Raw genomic sequence first — 15,068 nt, 5'->3', positions numbered from 1 at the left:
GACTGATATTTTATGATGTAAGCCTACTTTTCATGGGTTTCGACGAAAAACTGAAGTGAGCTCAGTTATGTAGTGGGGCCCGTCTTGGATGACACCCGTAGCAAAACTTCATTTTCGGATCCGAAACGACTCAGTACATGGGGAGCAGGGAGCTGACATTTAGCGGCCCATTAAAAAACTTTTAATGTGGCGGGTGCTGCTTACGGTGAAGACTCTAAAGCGTATAGGATAGCTTCCTATTAACCTCCCAACTGGATATGACAGATTTTCCTCCAGTCAAAACATTTACGTTAACGACATTAAGTCGAAACTGTATGTTAATAGACGCAGGATTGATTCATTTATACCTAAACGCTGTATTTATAATTAAATTGTTTTGATCGTCTTTAATGTACAAATGTTACGCAGCTATACCGTAATTTTTACCTTCATTGTATTAGCCTATCCTAAGCGATTTGGTAGGTTGGGAAATTTGAACACCTCCCAAAACTACGCCTTATTAGCGGACGAAATGTCGTAAGTCAAATTGATAGATTGATCGATCGAGGATTTGGTCAAGGTCGTCAGCGAAAGAACAGTTCGTTACGGGTGAAATGACTCAGAGAATGGAAATTTTTATGGTTAAAATTATCTAAAAAGTGATTCTACTTAAGGACCTCAAACAGAAACATGGGTTTCTGTGGTCACGGAAGGTGTGATGTATGATTCCTGTAAGGTCAATATAGGATTCCCCGAAGCATACCTTAGGAAAACACCGAGAATGAACGGAGTCTACGGCAGATAGAAACACATGCGGCCTTGTAAAACTACTACTAGCAAAAGACTATCCGAAGCAGACCATCGCTATAGTCGACACACGGCGAAGAGTCGGCACTGCCGTAAGAGGATACCGTAAGAGAATGAAGTAGAAAAAAAAAGCGACCTTTGGCAGCAGTATTGACTGTAGTCTGTGGGTATAAGTTGACGCTGAGGGGCATTTCGTATTACAAAATAGTGCCCCATATAGGAACGGTTAGTGCCGCTAAACGTCTCGAATTCCTGAAGAGCATTTTCGATGTTTGGCACAGCAATTGGTACGTTAGTGAACGATAACGTGCGACCCCATAACCATGCTTCAACAACGGGCTGGATCGAAAAAACAGGATCGAGCAATAACTTAAGTTCCTATACTCTCAACATTTAGGTCCGTGTCATTTTTATTGCTATTACACTTTAAGGAAGACGATAGGTGACTCGGCGTATTTTACTGTCGATCCCTTCAAGCAAACCACCAATAATGAGAATAGATTTGACAATGCAAGAAATTGTTAGAGCATTGGCCTAAATGCGCTATGAAAATTGAAGAGCATTCAATGCTAGCCTAAATATCGTTTCTCGATTTAGGTTAATCAAGTCCTTCGGCCCTGTACATTAGTTTAAGCAATCGAATAGTTGGTTAGTAGAAGTACTACAGGACTTGATTGCAAACGCATAAGCTGTTAGTTTCTAATTTTAAACGGCCCAGATTCTTTTTTTGAGCTCGACCTAGGCCGTGAGTAGTAACAAGGTCATGCGTTGTCATTAACCAACCACCTTCTGCTTACCGCTGCCGCGCGCTATATCCATAGAACTCTTCACGACATCATTGGGATATTTGGCAGCTCGGCCCATGTGTCAACAGTGACGATGATTGCTCTACACGGTATTTGCTGACATCTGTGTTTCACTATGCGTGTTTGCCTTTATTCTGGATTTAGTTTATGAGGAACCCACGCCTTACCTTTCCTCCATTTCATTTCATCTTCACTATTTTCATCAAAAGTTCACAACACATGCTTCAGAAAATTCTGTATTAAGTCAATAAGGAGCGAATGAGGAAGCGTATTGTTTATGTTGTTTCCTTCATAAACTTCCGTGATCACAACAACTTGTTTCCTTTACTAAGGTCGCAAGGGGTAAGCACTTACTTGACGCTTCTTTCATCCGCGCTTTTTTTAAGGTAATTATTATTTGATGACACTTCACTTGTTGAGCCTTGATAAAGTTTCATCTTCACTAGTACGAATACTAGTAACTTTGTAACTTCTCTTGGTGAGACAATAATAACAACAGGAACAACTAATTTAGCAAATAATTAATAGATAGACGATTTAGTGTTGTATCTGTAAATGCAGGATCATCTGTCTATTTTCGAAAAGCGTGGTCATTAAACTCTTTGTCGAAGGCTAAAGGGAAAGGTAACGACAGTTACAGGGCCCATTCCTTTCGAAGTTCTATTCATCAGAAGAAAGTTCGTCCATTGTCTTGAATTATTGATTAAATGTAACTACCAAAGCTTTCAACAGAACAAATTAAAAGAAGCAATCTAAAATCCTTTTCACGAAGACTTGTCTCCCATTCCTCCTGTGTGAAGATATTCGAGTGGCGCATGTGGCATTAAACGGGAAAGCTTTCAATCGTTGGCAGATATAGATATAGGTTGGTCTTACTAATAATTGGGATGCTCGCATTACAATATAACGGATGCACATTTGGTATGTATAGACAGCAACAAATTCAAATATAATAATTTTTTTTTGGCATCGAAACGAACAACATTAATTATTTGTAGCTACCTATCTTCCGTTCACTATGTTCTAATCTGTCATACCATTGTGTCCTAAAAATAACTGGCCCTTCGACGAATACTAAACCGCTATTTTTGGAAAACTAGCCAGCTTGTATGAACTGAATAGCCTATAGTTATTTTGCTTGAAGTGGGCAAATTATACTTCAACAATACATGGATTTGCTGTTCTTTATCGAAGTTAATCTCGTCTACTCTTTCAACTTGTCCACCTTTGTGCGCAAACCTCTGTTTCAGTGACTACGACCCCATAAGTTATTCTCAGTGACGAACGAATTTTTTCAGACAACGATTCGGTTCACCTGATCGGGAAGTTGCGTCAGGCTGCCATTTACCAATCGTGTATTCATTCGGATATACCCTTTTGGCGGCAAATTTCAATCTGCGGTTACAATAGCCTTCGAGTCGAGAACCGCTGGGATATGGAACCACTGGGAGTGACTGGGACAATGTACCGCATTTCAAATACCTGCATTCTTTCCGTTATGGGAGGTTCCTCGCTTACAATTTATCTTTTTTTTTTTCTTTTTAATTTCTTTCACTGTATTTACTTCAAATTTTTTTATTGTACTGAGTTGATCTTGTTGCGTTTTGTCTATCTAGAAGAGACCTATTTTGGAGAAGAAGACATTGTTTGCTCTCACAGTCTCAATCAAGACACAGGCGATTCTATCGCCGTAGTCGAATGACCCGGTTCCGTCTTACTGTTGATTGTTAGCGCCAATAATCCGGGGCGCCAATAATAATAATTAACGCACCCATAGCCTGGACAGTACCGTTGATCTCTCTGATCTTGTTTCGCGAGTGACCTTTTTGCAAATCTCAGTAGTAGCAAAACAGGGCAAAGCTTGTAATATATATAATTGACCTTATCGGAAAACTGCGTCTCGCAAGCGCCATAGAATAGCGATGCTCTACAATTGCCGCATTTTGTTTTCTGCTATTAACTCATTAATTACACCGAAATAATTTCCTAATTCTGATCTTTTTAAAGCCAAGGCATCTAAAAACTTAAGATCTCATAGCAGGCGGAACTTGGTGAAAGTGAACTTGAGGTTACTTAAGGAAACCAGAGTCTATTCATTTGTTACTCGCACAACGGCAGGCCCATTGCATCTATGTACTATGGTAAGAGCTGTCTGACATAGATCAATGTGGTCAAGTTTCTCTAGCTAGGAAATATAAAATAAGAAGCAATTGTATCTAGTAAATGTTTTGTGCGGCCACCGCACCTAACGCAAGCTGGCTTTATTGAAACCACATATATATCCACGCAATTTTTTACGCACACTTAATGGGTTTACTAAAAAGCAGGTTGATTTTGATAGATAAAAGTAACGAAATTATTAATAAATTATTTGACATAAAGATCAATCGATCGAAAAATGAATGTACATTTGGAATCAGAAGCGATCAAATCGATCATCTATTTAAATGTCGGATAGTTACACAATGTAAAGAATAATACATTGGCTTGCTTTTTTTTTTTTTTTTTTTTTAAAATAATTAACGCCTTTTTTTTGCTTCAGGTAGTTCATTGCTTTGTTTTACAAATTCCGTCACTTTGCTGCCTGCATTTGCAAATTTTTTCTCGGCAATTTCTTATTTGACTTGTTTCAATAGCCTTAACGCAGTATTGACTGTTCTGTTAAAAGAATTATAATTTAGTTGTATTTAATACAGTCGCTGATACCTGAGGGGAGTTAGAACGTGCACCTAACGCATGGTACTTCTTGACCGTGCTGCAGTTTTTCTTTATTAACTGCCCTATGTTATTTCATAGCTAAATTTTCATATTTCGCAGAGCTATAGAAACCTAGCAAGTAAGCAAATACCTAATTAAACCTATGATAAAAATAGAAAAAATCGAACTTTGAAAACCCACTTATAGCCCCGTCGTACGACGCTCGAGAATTCAATAATTTCTTATTTTAATGCTTCACAATATGGTGATTGTTGTTCGCATAATCCTTAAAGAAGGCGTCCCGCAGTTCAGATCCCGATCTGTGCGGAAGTCTCTGTATTTTTTTAGTACAAAATTTACAGATATGATTTTTAGAAGCCACGTTTATATCAGGCCTGTACGCAGCAAGTCATTGGGTTCATAGTCAAAATGAGTCTGACATGTTTGTATTTAGTACAATTGTGGTTTAAATGTTTCTTTTTTTCGCGACAAACATTCACATAGCAAAGTTTTGTTTTTTTTTTTGAACTAGAATGGTTTCCGGATTTTTCTATCGTAGTGCTGTTTTTTTTTTATATGCAAGAGCGCGAAGAACAAACGGAATGATGAAAAATTTTACCCTATCTATCTTTGGGACAAGGGAAGCCTATATCCGTGTTTTGTCAAATTTGTCCCTTCTCTCTAATCTTTCACTGTATAGCTCTATACAGAACTGCATAAAATAATATACGAAATGTACATATAATACATACATACAGATGACGTTGGATGATGATTATTCTATTATTTCATTGGAAAACATTTTCTTTTAGATCAGGTAGCCTTATGAAGTTGATGTCTCTCATTAGAGTTTCAACAGTATTCATTTCACTGTAAGCATTATACGTAACTTTACAGAACGAAAATAGATAAAAACAGAAGTTCGCTAGGACAACGAACCCAACAAGCATATCTAACACAGGCTAACTTATTCGAACTGAATTTGAAGTTCACTGAAACGAAGCAATACGCTTATTCCTGTATATGGATTATATTATCTTTTCCTATTAAGTCCCAATTAGAGATTAAGCAAAAGGCCAAAAAATACTGGCTCCTTATGCCGCGCTAACATTATTAGTTATGCGTATGTTTCCATGGCAGTTAAGAGAAAAGGCCGAAATGAGGAAGCTAAGTACGAGACCTAGTAAACGTTAAACCTAGAACTAGTTGATTACAGGTAATATTAGAACTGCTACTACTGTTTGGCGGACTGCTACGTAGATATGCCCAGTTATTTTTTACGCCAGTAGAAGGTTAGTATGGACATGTAATTATACGTTCGTTGTGAAATATTATTTATTCTACTGTTTGACTACAAACAGTGCTTACCTAGTTAGTAAATTTCGTAATAAATCAGTGCATGCTTTAAGTAACCCAGTACGTTTTGTACACATATCTATATATTTTTAAGTTCTTAATATATAACAATACCTAATTTCTGTCTAGTAAATTTTGTCAATTGTGTAAGACGCATAATGTTTGTACATATTAAAATAGGATTTCTCTCTTCTATACTTTCGGCCCATTACATCGAACCAACCACAAGTATGCTGCTGCCGGAACCGCGCAGGAAGTTTGCAATAAAGCGAGCTACGAAGTTGAAGCTGGAATCTAATACAAGATCGAAACATCTACGTAGAAAAAGACATCACATTATAAAGGCTTGAAGGTCCTAGTTACAGGTTGATTCCCTGATAAAGAATTGTTGTTTCTGTGTTACTGGATCGTAGCGCTATTTAATGTAATCCTACCTCTAGCTAAACTCGATCGACATCTTGTTTTGCCCTGATTACCACTAATTACACCATTCTTAATAATTAATTTAAATGTTAGTTAGGTTGATTTGAGTAACGGTATCGATACGATGCCCTATAAACCTATGTACCATTGCTACCGTTCCAATTGCGTCCTATAGACCCGTCGTGAAAAAGCTTGATTGAGCGAGCCATGTCTCGTGTCGTTACCTTAGATTAGAAAGGGCAAAGCGCCACGCAGCCTGACAAATGAATGAGCATAAATGCACAAATACTCGCAGCGGGTTTGACAAAAAAAAATATACATATATTTCGCTAGCAGCTTTCCCCTCTTAGTAGTTGCAGGTGCTATCGAGCTTACATTGCAGTTTTAAAGGTCGCTTATCTATAATGTCTGAGTGACTTATTATTAGAGGTTGTACTGCGTCCGCCTTCTAAGGCTAGTTGTTATTTTCTGATTCTGAAGAACAGAATATTTGATTATCAGTAAGCCCAGCTACTTTATTTAGACGAAAGATCTTCACATGTTGAGAGCTAATGAAAAAGGTATACGATCCAAGGCTCATTAGTTTTTTTTTTTGTAACTGATCCCACCAGCACAATAGCTAAATATGCGGGAGATGTTGTCAGCTATAAGGATATCGAAGTGACCGAATTGGATATTTGAAATGGTCGTTCGATCGTTGGCAAGTTACCTTCAAAGTATGCTTTACAAGTTCCACTTAAGGTCCCTATTTACAGAACATCCGTGGGGATCGTAAAAATAACGCAACAGAGCAAACGTAAGTGAACACTGAATTTTTGCGTTGACTTGAAAAAATGTTTACTTTTATTAGACGTTTGTTAATGTCACTAAGAACCTTACTTTTTCCTCTGTTTCAACTTTATTGCAACTTTTCACACCGACATCGATGGATGAACATTTGGTAAGTATATAGAATTCTTTTCTACAAGGATTAAATAAATAGTATCTTTGCAAAAGCTTACGTACTCGATTTCTGAAGACGAGAGGTTTAAATAGTAAGGGATGCCACACGTGGTAAGTGAAAAGCCCAATAGACGTATTTCTTTTTTTTTCGTTCGATTTGTGGGAAAACAAAAGTAGCTTATATTTCAACTACCTCTAACTCTCAAACGTGTGTGCTGGCAAGTCTACGTATTGTTCGAGTGTAAATGCCACTATGCGTCCGATGGTCCTCTCGGATAAGTAGAGAAAGAAATAGATTTAAGCTTAATATAGTGATGAAACAGTCGACTTAACGACACGATATCAATTACTAAAGGACCTTTTGTTCTTCGTGGGTGATTATGTTTATCGGTTGCGAGCGAAAGGATTCCGTCACTTTTCCAGGATTTTCACATGTACTTCAGTGTCACATAAACCCAACGTCAGCTTCCTTGAGTAATGCTACGTCGCACAGCAGATGCTTCAACTTTTAACTGAGTGTTTATTTTATGGCGCATATTTTGGGCAGGACGATGGATGTTGATCAGTTGTTTTCTTCCCAAACAGTTTCCGTTCATCAAAGGAAAAGGCGATTCGAACGAAAATGATGAACGATGACAAAAGGAGCCGGCACAACACTCATATAGTTCTATTCGATCATGTTCGTTGTTGCGAGCAGCAAAAGGGTGGCGTCATTCAATAAAAACATAAATCGCAAAACTATCCGAACGCAAATCATGCTAATGACAGTTAAGATGCTGTTTTTTCTTTCTTTCTTTCGTTTTTTTTTTTTATTTATATGAGTCCCGTTGTAGGGAATTTTATATTTTTCGCGGGACATCTCAATCGTCGCAAAAGAACAATTTTTGGTTACATTTAGTTAGCATTTTCAGGTGTTTTAAACATACGATACTGTTGTATACATAGTGGTATCAATCTAATTCCAAACGCAGATTTTCTTAGATGTTCGTTAGAGATGCTGAAAATGATCTAGTAGTATTGGCATCTATAATCTAAGGACGCTAGTGTTGGCCATAAAAAAAAAAGTAAATACGTTCAGCAGTGCAGATTCGGTGGGCATGCTTGTTGTCTTTCAACGCGCGTCCCTCGACAGATAGACAGCTTAATAAGAGCTGTTACAGGGACGATAACAAATTCCGGTTTAGCTTTTTTAACAACTGCTCGCCAGAGAAGGGGCACACTAAAATTTGTGCAGTGTCTCTATTACCCTGAACACTTCCTTACAATAGATTATTAGAAACAAAGTTTACCAGAAAACAAACACTTACACATTGGGAGATTTAAGTTACGTGCCATTTCGATAGGCGAACTTCCGCATCCATTAATACTGGGAAAAGAATATTATAGGCAATCCCCGTTCGGGATCCGCACTTTCCAACGAAAGGACGCCCACTGAACGGCTACTTTGAAAAAATTTTGCTAGAAATTGAACTACAGTTTTCTGTAATACATTTGATCATAGGATCCGTCGCAAAAATGATGAACTGCAGTTTCATTAACAGTTTATACATCGAATATCATTACCAGTTAACCAACTGCTTGCCTTTGCCACGATTTGTACAAACTATCGTTCTACTATATTGGCCCCTTGTTGCAGCAAAAATAAGCTTCTGCCATAAATCCAACGACCACAGGCGTTCTGATATATTTCATATAGTGGTTTTTGTTTGTAACTGGTCTTTTATCGAAAGTGATACTTCTCTCGTTCTGATCTTCAAGAACAGGCATGTACAATCTATGATGAGTCCTCCTCTTCAATCGAGAACAGATAGACATATGATTTTATGTATCGTTCAAAGTGAATGCGTTATATAACGTGCAGGGACAGTTATATATGGCCACGACGTTGATCTATGATTAAGAAACACCTTTCAGGTAGTATATTGCAGCCATCGATGGTTATACGTTAACAGCAGACATATATAAAAAGAAATAGCAACAAAAGGGATTCCCTAAATAATCTTGAAAAGCGTGACGAGTTGTCCATGAGCGTAGATTTTCTGTAATGTCCCTATACGTATTATTGTTCTTGTTATCGTCGTTGCTTAGAACGTTTCTACTGTTAAGCCAATTTTGTACTCTTACCCTATAAGCAAACAGTCGAAATGTGGACTTAGAAAATAACGGCGGGTGACTGGACTGCCGATGGCGGCATCGGCTGCAAACGCATACTAAATACATCTAAGCTTGATAATGAGCAACAAATTTGCTCACAAAAAATATATATATATCCTTAAAAATAATACAGTCGCAAATAGTCAAGGTCATACCGTGGTAGCAATACAGGTTCTATTGCGCCATATATAAAAAAAAAAGTAGGAAAGTGGAGACGTAACTACCGAACTTAGCTACTACTGTCTAAATAGGATCACTTATATATGGATTCTGATGAAACTCGTTTTTGTGCCCGAGCTAGACATGTATACGCTTTATTCGTCAAATTAGCGGACTCGATCACTGCGTAAGTAGCCTCCAACCGATTCCATGATCGCCTAAAACACATTTCGAACATTATCGAAGACAGTCTTCTAGGCATGTCATTTCCTCCGTTGAAAAATCTCACATCAATTACAGATAACTATAATATAAAACCTGGATATAACCACATGTTGCTAGGCACTTAGAGAAAGTCTTGACGTTTATGTCGGTGTTAAGGCGCTTTATTTCTTATAGAGATAGGAATGATTTTTCGATTTATGGCCCTGTGAGTACACTCATTTTACTTAGTTGCTTCATGACGACGAGCTTTCATTAATTAAAAAAAGGTTGAAAAATCACTTGAATGTTCTAATACTCACAAAATATAAATTGAATTCGACAGAATAGTACGTAACTGCTCTGGCAGTTTGTGGTTATCCTGCATTTATATGCATAATAGGCATTAGTTCTAATATTTAGAGTAAAAACAGACGTAATCGATGGACGTACGAAGAAGATTGCATGTCTTACATTAAAAATGAATACAAGCAAATTTCATTATAATAGCAACAAGAGTGATTTATTGATCTACTTATAACTTACCTAAAAGCAGTAATAAATCGGTGAAAAATCAATTCAGTGTCCTAGAAATTTCTGGCACAAGGTGCGTAGTACAGAATTCATTTACATTGTCATTAAGGACTTAATACGGTGAGCAAATATTTCTATTGATTGATTCCGAGACATAATAGTAAGTCTTTATTGTTATAGATTTAATTAATATAGATTCAGCTGGTAGCGTCACTATTTTATTTACTTCATCACAAGTTAAATTTTTTTTCGTGCCCAAAAAACATTTTCAATTTAATCATTTATCCTGTTGTTGCAAGACATCAACTGAATGCTATTCCGCTCCACACCTAATTTAATTTAACCCTGCTTCTGTGACACTATACAAACCAAGTACTAGCTCAATTACTAAATGAAAACATAGTTTATTCTACTACGTCACAGAATAACTTAAGTAGTTAAGTAGATGGTAAACAAGCTTGGCATGAAGATCAAATTTAGAATATCACTCAGCCTTTACGGTCTCTAAGATATGAGAGCTAAAGGTCATTCCCACACAAGATGTTTTTACTCAAGCTACAAAGAGAATGCTTCCGATCTCACGTCGAGTTGTCGGGAGGCGCCACCAATGTACGGATATATATATATATACATTATATATATATATATATAGAGGCAAATGACTTTTCCTGATGTTAGTGTATAAAAATTTTGCTGGCATTGACAGACATGAACGCCCTTGGCAAGGTTGTCGCCTCTTGATATATTACTGTTAGGCGTTAACAAGGACGCCAGCTTTGAAATCTTGGCGGGTGCCATTCAGCCAACAAACGGTAAGGTAGATCAGGTAAATGACCACTCGAAGTTTAAAGTGTTTAAAAGCAACAGACTTTATTTAGAATCGACAGATCCGATGCGGCAGTGTCACATAATGTGCATTATAAACAAACTCAATAAAACAGGCTACTAGCAGAAGGGTTGGCCTAGACAAGATCTAGACGTAGGATCCCTTACTACTAACTATCAGAATGTGAATTCCTTAGTACTTGGGTATCTAGTACATGACTTGAAATTCTATTAGAATAGGATTATGTTATAGATTGAAAATCTTAGCAGTGGAATAATTAATATGAATATAAAGAAGAGTGAAGGAATTTATTATATTTTATTAACAATATTTGAACAATGGTAACTTATAAGGATGAAAACTTATCATTATACCTGCTTTGTGAACGTATAATTAATCATAGAAAATCAAGAATGTTTTATGGTTTATTTGAAGGATCAAAATAAAAATAGAAAAGGCCAAGCTACAAATCTAATGCAAACGTTGTAGAAAGTTGTCATCACAATTAAGAGAACTAAAGAAAAAAATAGCTATTATTATAATTCCAGAAGATATAATAATATAAGAAGGATATTTTTTCGATTTCACAAAGAGGATAGAACTATTGTAATAAAAATTAAAATACCAAGAGAAAAATATTTTATTAAAATATATTATAATTTTTATTCGGTTGGGAGAAACTGGTAGTCCAATTTATATGTCATTACTTATGGAGGACTATATATATATATATATATATATGCATTGACGATAGTACTATTAAAGTGATAGCACACTTTTGTTGACCTCAATAAGCACGCTCATATTCGTCTACGAAAACCGCAGCTGTTATTTTTTTTTTACTATTGGGCTATTGTTGAAGCATTAACTGTATTCGTTTTGTATAAAAAACAAAAGCTGTTCTTCATTAAAATATAACCGTGCAGTTACTGCAAATAATAACGATCGCTTAACCATTGTTCAAAACAAGATTTATAATTAATTCAGTTTTGGCTTGTCTTACTTACGTATGGATAATAATAACAATCACAGAAACTTCAGCTTACCGTTCTTTAATCAAATATTTGTAATAATAACAACTATCCCTTGATCGAGTAGAGTTTTGTGTAGGGTAGAGATAATTCTTGCCGGTATATTTTATCCTAACTCGTAAAATTTTTTGACTTTCTCACACACATAGGTGGTCGTGAATGCAAAACAAACGAATCGTTCTACCGCAAATTGTACTGCCCCCGCCAGAGCGTTCCGTGTATTCGTTTAACAGTGTTTCTATCTATTTCGTCTAACAGTGTTATAGAGAGTATTACCATTAGTTGATTGGTCTTATTTGAAAAAATGTATAGACAAAACAGTTGACACAAGAATGAAACACTCAGTTTATTGTGGATCGAATATTTAGGCATACGGCGGAATATCATAATTGTTTATGGCCGTGAGTATTAGCAAGCTCTATCACAAGTTGACAACCATTAGTGATCGAAAATAGGGTCTCGATTATTTGCTAATATTTCCGTTTCATTTCTTCGATTATTTGTCACCTGTCACTACAACATCCGTAGGCTTGTCACGTTTCAAAAAAGCGCGCGTTTATAGAACCACTACGTTGCTCTCGGAGCTTTCCTCACCCCAGGACAATACTGGCATTAATGTTTGCTAAGAATGACTAGTGAACAAGTAAATGTTGATTGAGAGACAGCCTCATTATACATATAGCTGACATATGAAAAGCACGTTACAACTAATACAAGTTGGCTTCTGCTCTGAAGTGGCTCTAGCGTCGCATCGCTAGCTGTGTGTACCACGTACAAGACAAGCAGGGCTTAAAGCCACGTATTTGGAGGTGCCGAAGCATCTGACCTGGTCGCACCGGTTGTGTTTGCCCCAAGAGCAGAACAAATCTCCGTATGATGGATGGGTCACTGAGGCTTTAGCGCCCGACGGAGTAGGCCGTTGACCCACACTTCGGGGGTTTTATGCAACGCATTAGCTTAGCGAAATGTGGTGAACAGATTCAAGGCCGAAAGGATGCTGCTTAAAATATCTCTAATTATTTTCCGCATTAACCTGCTGGTAGAAGCAAGCTAACCGCTCAAACGAATGAACAAATAAACTACTAGTGTCTTTTATCTAGCAGTAAAAATATTTTATTTGCGAAACCAAAACGGCTTTACCGGGCCTACCAACGAGGCTTACAAAGCAGCGCAATGTACGATTAACCGCCATAAGCGCTTCATTTGTATGTATAATAGTGGCTACATAATTGTATTAGTTCATATTCGAAGATTTCGACTGATTACCGAACAGATCGTTTTAAACATGTCGATCGCCCTAGTAGACGCACCCTCCAGACGTGTTCACTTCATGCTCGTCTACTATTTATCAATTTTTTACACAATTCACATTAGCAGATTGTTCCGATGTTTACGTTCCTTTTTCATAAGAGTGTTGACATCTGAAGAAAACAAAGCCGACTGCCTTTTCAATGCCTGACCCTTACAATAATGGAATGTGCGCGCATCTGACCGAGTTCGAACAGCGAATCCCAAAAGCCCCTTTCTTAGCAGCAGCCCAAATCATTCGCGAAGGTTTATCCAGTCTAAGGCAATAGGTAATGATATTTTTACACATGCGTAGGAGCTGGCTGGCCAGGTGGACGAAAAGGTGTCGTCCCGCAAACCTCATCTACTTTCGCGTCGTCACCATCAGAAATGGCTGGACTTCATACGACGCTCCGACCAGCATTACCTATCTATAAATTTAATTGCTTTTTCTACTATTGCTACGTTCATTGTGTTAAAATATTCACTGGTTTTAAGTGGTAGTTGATCTTTTTTCGATAGTGCGTTTCATGTTTAGAGCGTCTGCTACAAATCCCCCTCTATTCTATCAAGAGCAGTATTTATTGATGACTATCGTGGCTTACGTCTCTGCTGTCTGCCATTTCATCCGTGTCTAACTAGCTATTCGATTCATTGTTAGTCCAAATCACCTTGGAGGTTGCATCTGGTCGAACCTGACCTTGATGTACTCTCCTGGAAATGCAAGCGCGTGTAACACAACAACGACCTGTTCGACACTACAAATAACGCGTACCTACATAAAATCTCATTATGAATTTTCACCCGGCGCAGATTCAATTAGTTTAGTACACAGAATAGCACTAGCTTACGTCCTGTACTCGACCCTGGTGGCCTTCAGCTGAACTGCTTTAGGGCCCACCGACGAAACGTGGTCATCTCCCATACATGAAACGCAATTTGCAATGTGCTTCTGTATCCACCGCAGAGTTTTCAGTTGTTTTTTTTTACGGTTAGTAGCTTTCGATCTTGAACATATCATAAAAATATCAATTGTAAATCTGAAATAAAAACAAAAAAATTAACGTGAGCCGCTATAAAATCTACAGGTTGCCTATGATCGAGGCCTCAAAGCCCTCAAATACCCTTAGGGTTGCTTGGTATTAAATCGCATGCGTTACTTTATCACAACGATGCCGTTAGCAAAATACCTAAGACTCTTGCGCTAAGACAACTTTATCGCACTCAAAAGACCTTAGGTCGATGCTCCTACGTATAAAACTTAACAACTTATTAGGCAAGGCAACCTGTTAACGAAAAGAAAAGGTTTGGAAGCTTTTCGTACGAGAAAGCTACTGTTCTGCGCTCTAATACTCGTAATTACCGATCGATTTATTCAACACGCAATAATTGTATATTGTGTAGCGTGTAGCATAACTCGTAATAAGGAGTAGTCACACCCTCTAACATCGGTCTTAAATCTCAAAAAGTGTCCGTAACCGCTACTTTAAAGTTGAGCTACTGGCAAAATTAATCAGCAGGCTTAGTTATCATTATCCTATCAGAACAAGCAAACATCTTGAAAAACAATTACATTACTGATTTCAAAAAAAAAGACAAAATGTTTTTTGCTGTAGCTTAGAGCTATATAGTTATGGCTCTGAGCTACAGATATGAGTGTTTGATATTGACATTTTGTATGGTTATTTCTATATGTGTTCGTGTGTCGATGAGTTTATTAAACATTTATTAGTATAAAAAGTATATTTAATTTCCAATTAGAACATATTTTAAAAAAATGAATATACTTTTTTATTATAATAATAATTATAATTCCTATATTAACATTCACTTTATCTTGAATGTGAGATTTTATATGGTTCACCA

This window comes from Varroa destructor, unplaced genomic scaffold (genome assembly GCF_002443255.2).
Source record: "Varroa destructor unplaced genomic scaffold, Vdes_3.0 BEIS01000001.1, whole genome shotgun sequence".
In the NCBI taxonomy this organism is placed as follows: Eukaryota; Metazoa; Arthropoda; class Arachnida; order Mesostigmata; family Varroidae; genus Varroa; species Varroa destructor.
This window is presented reverse-complemented; position numbering follows the sequence as displayed.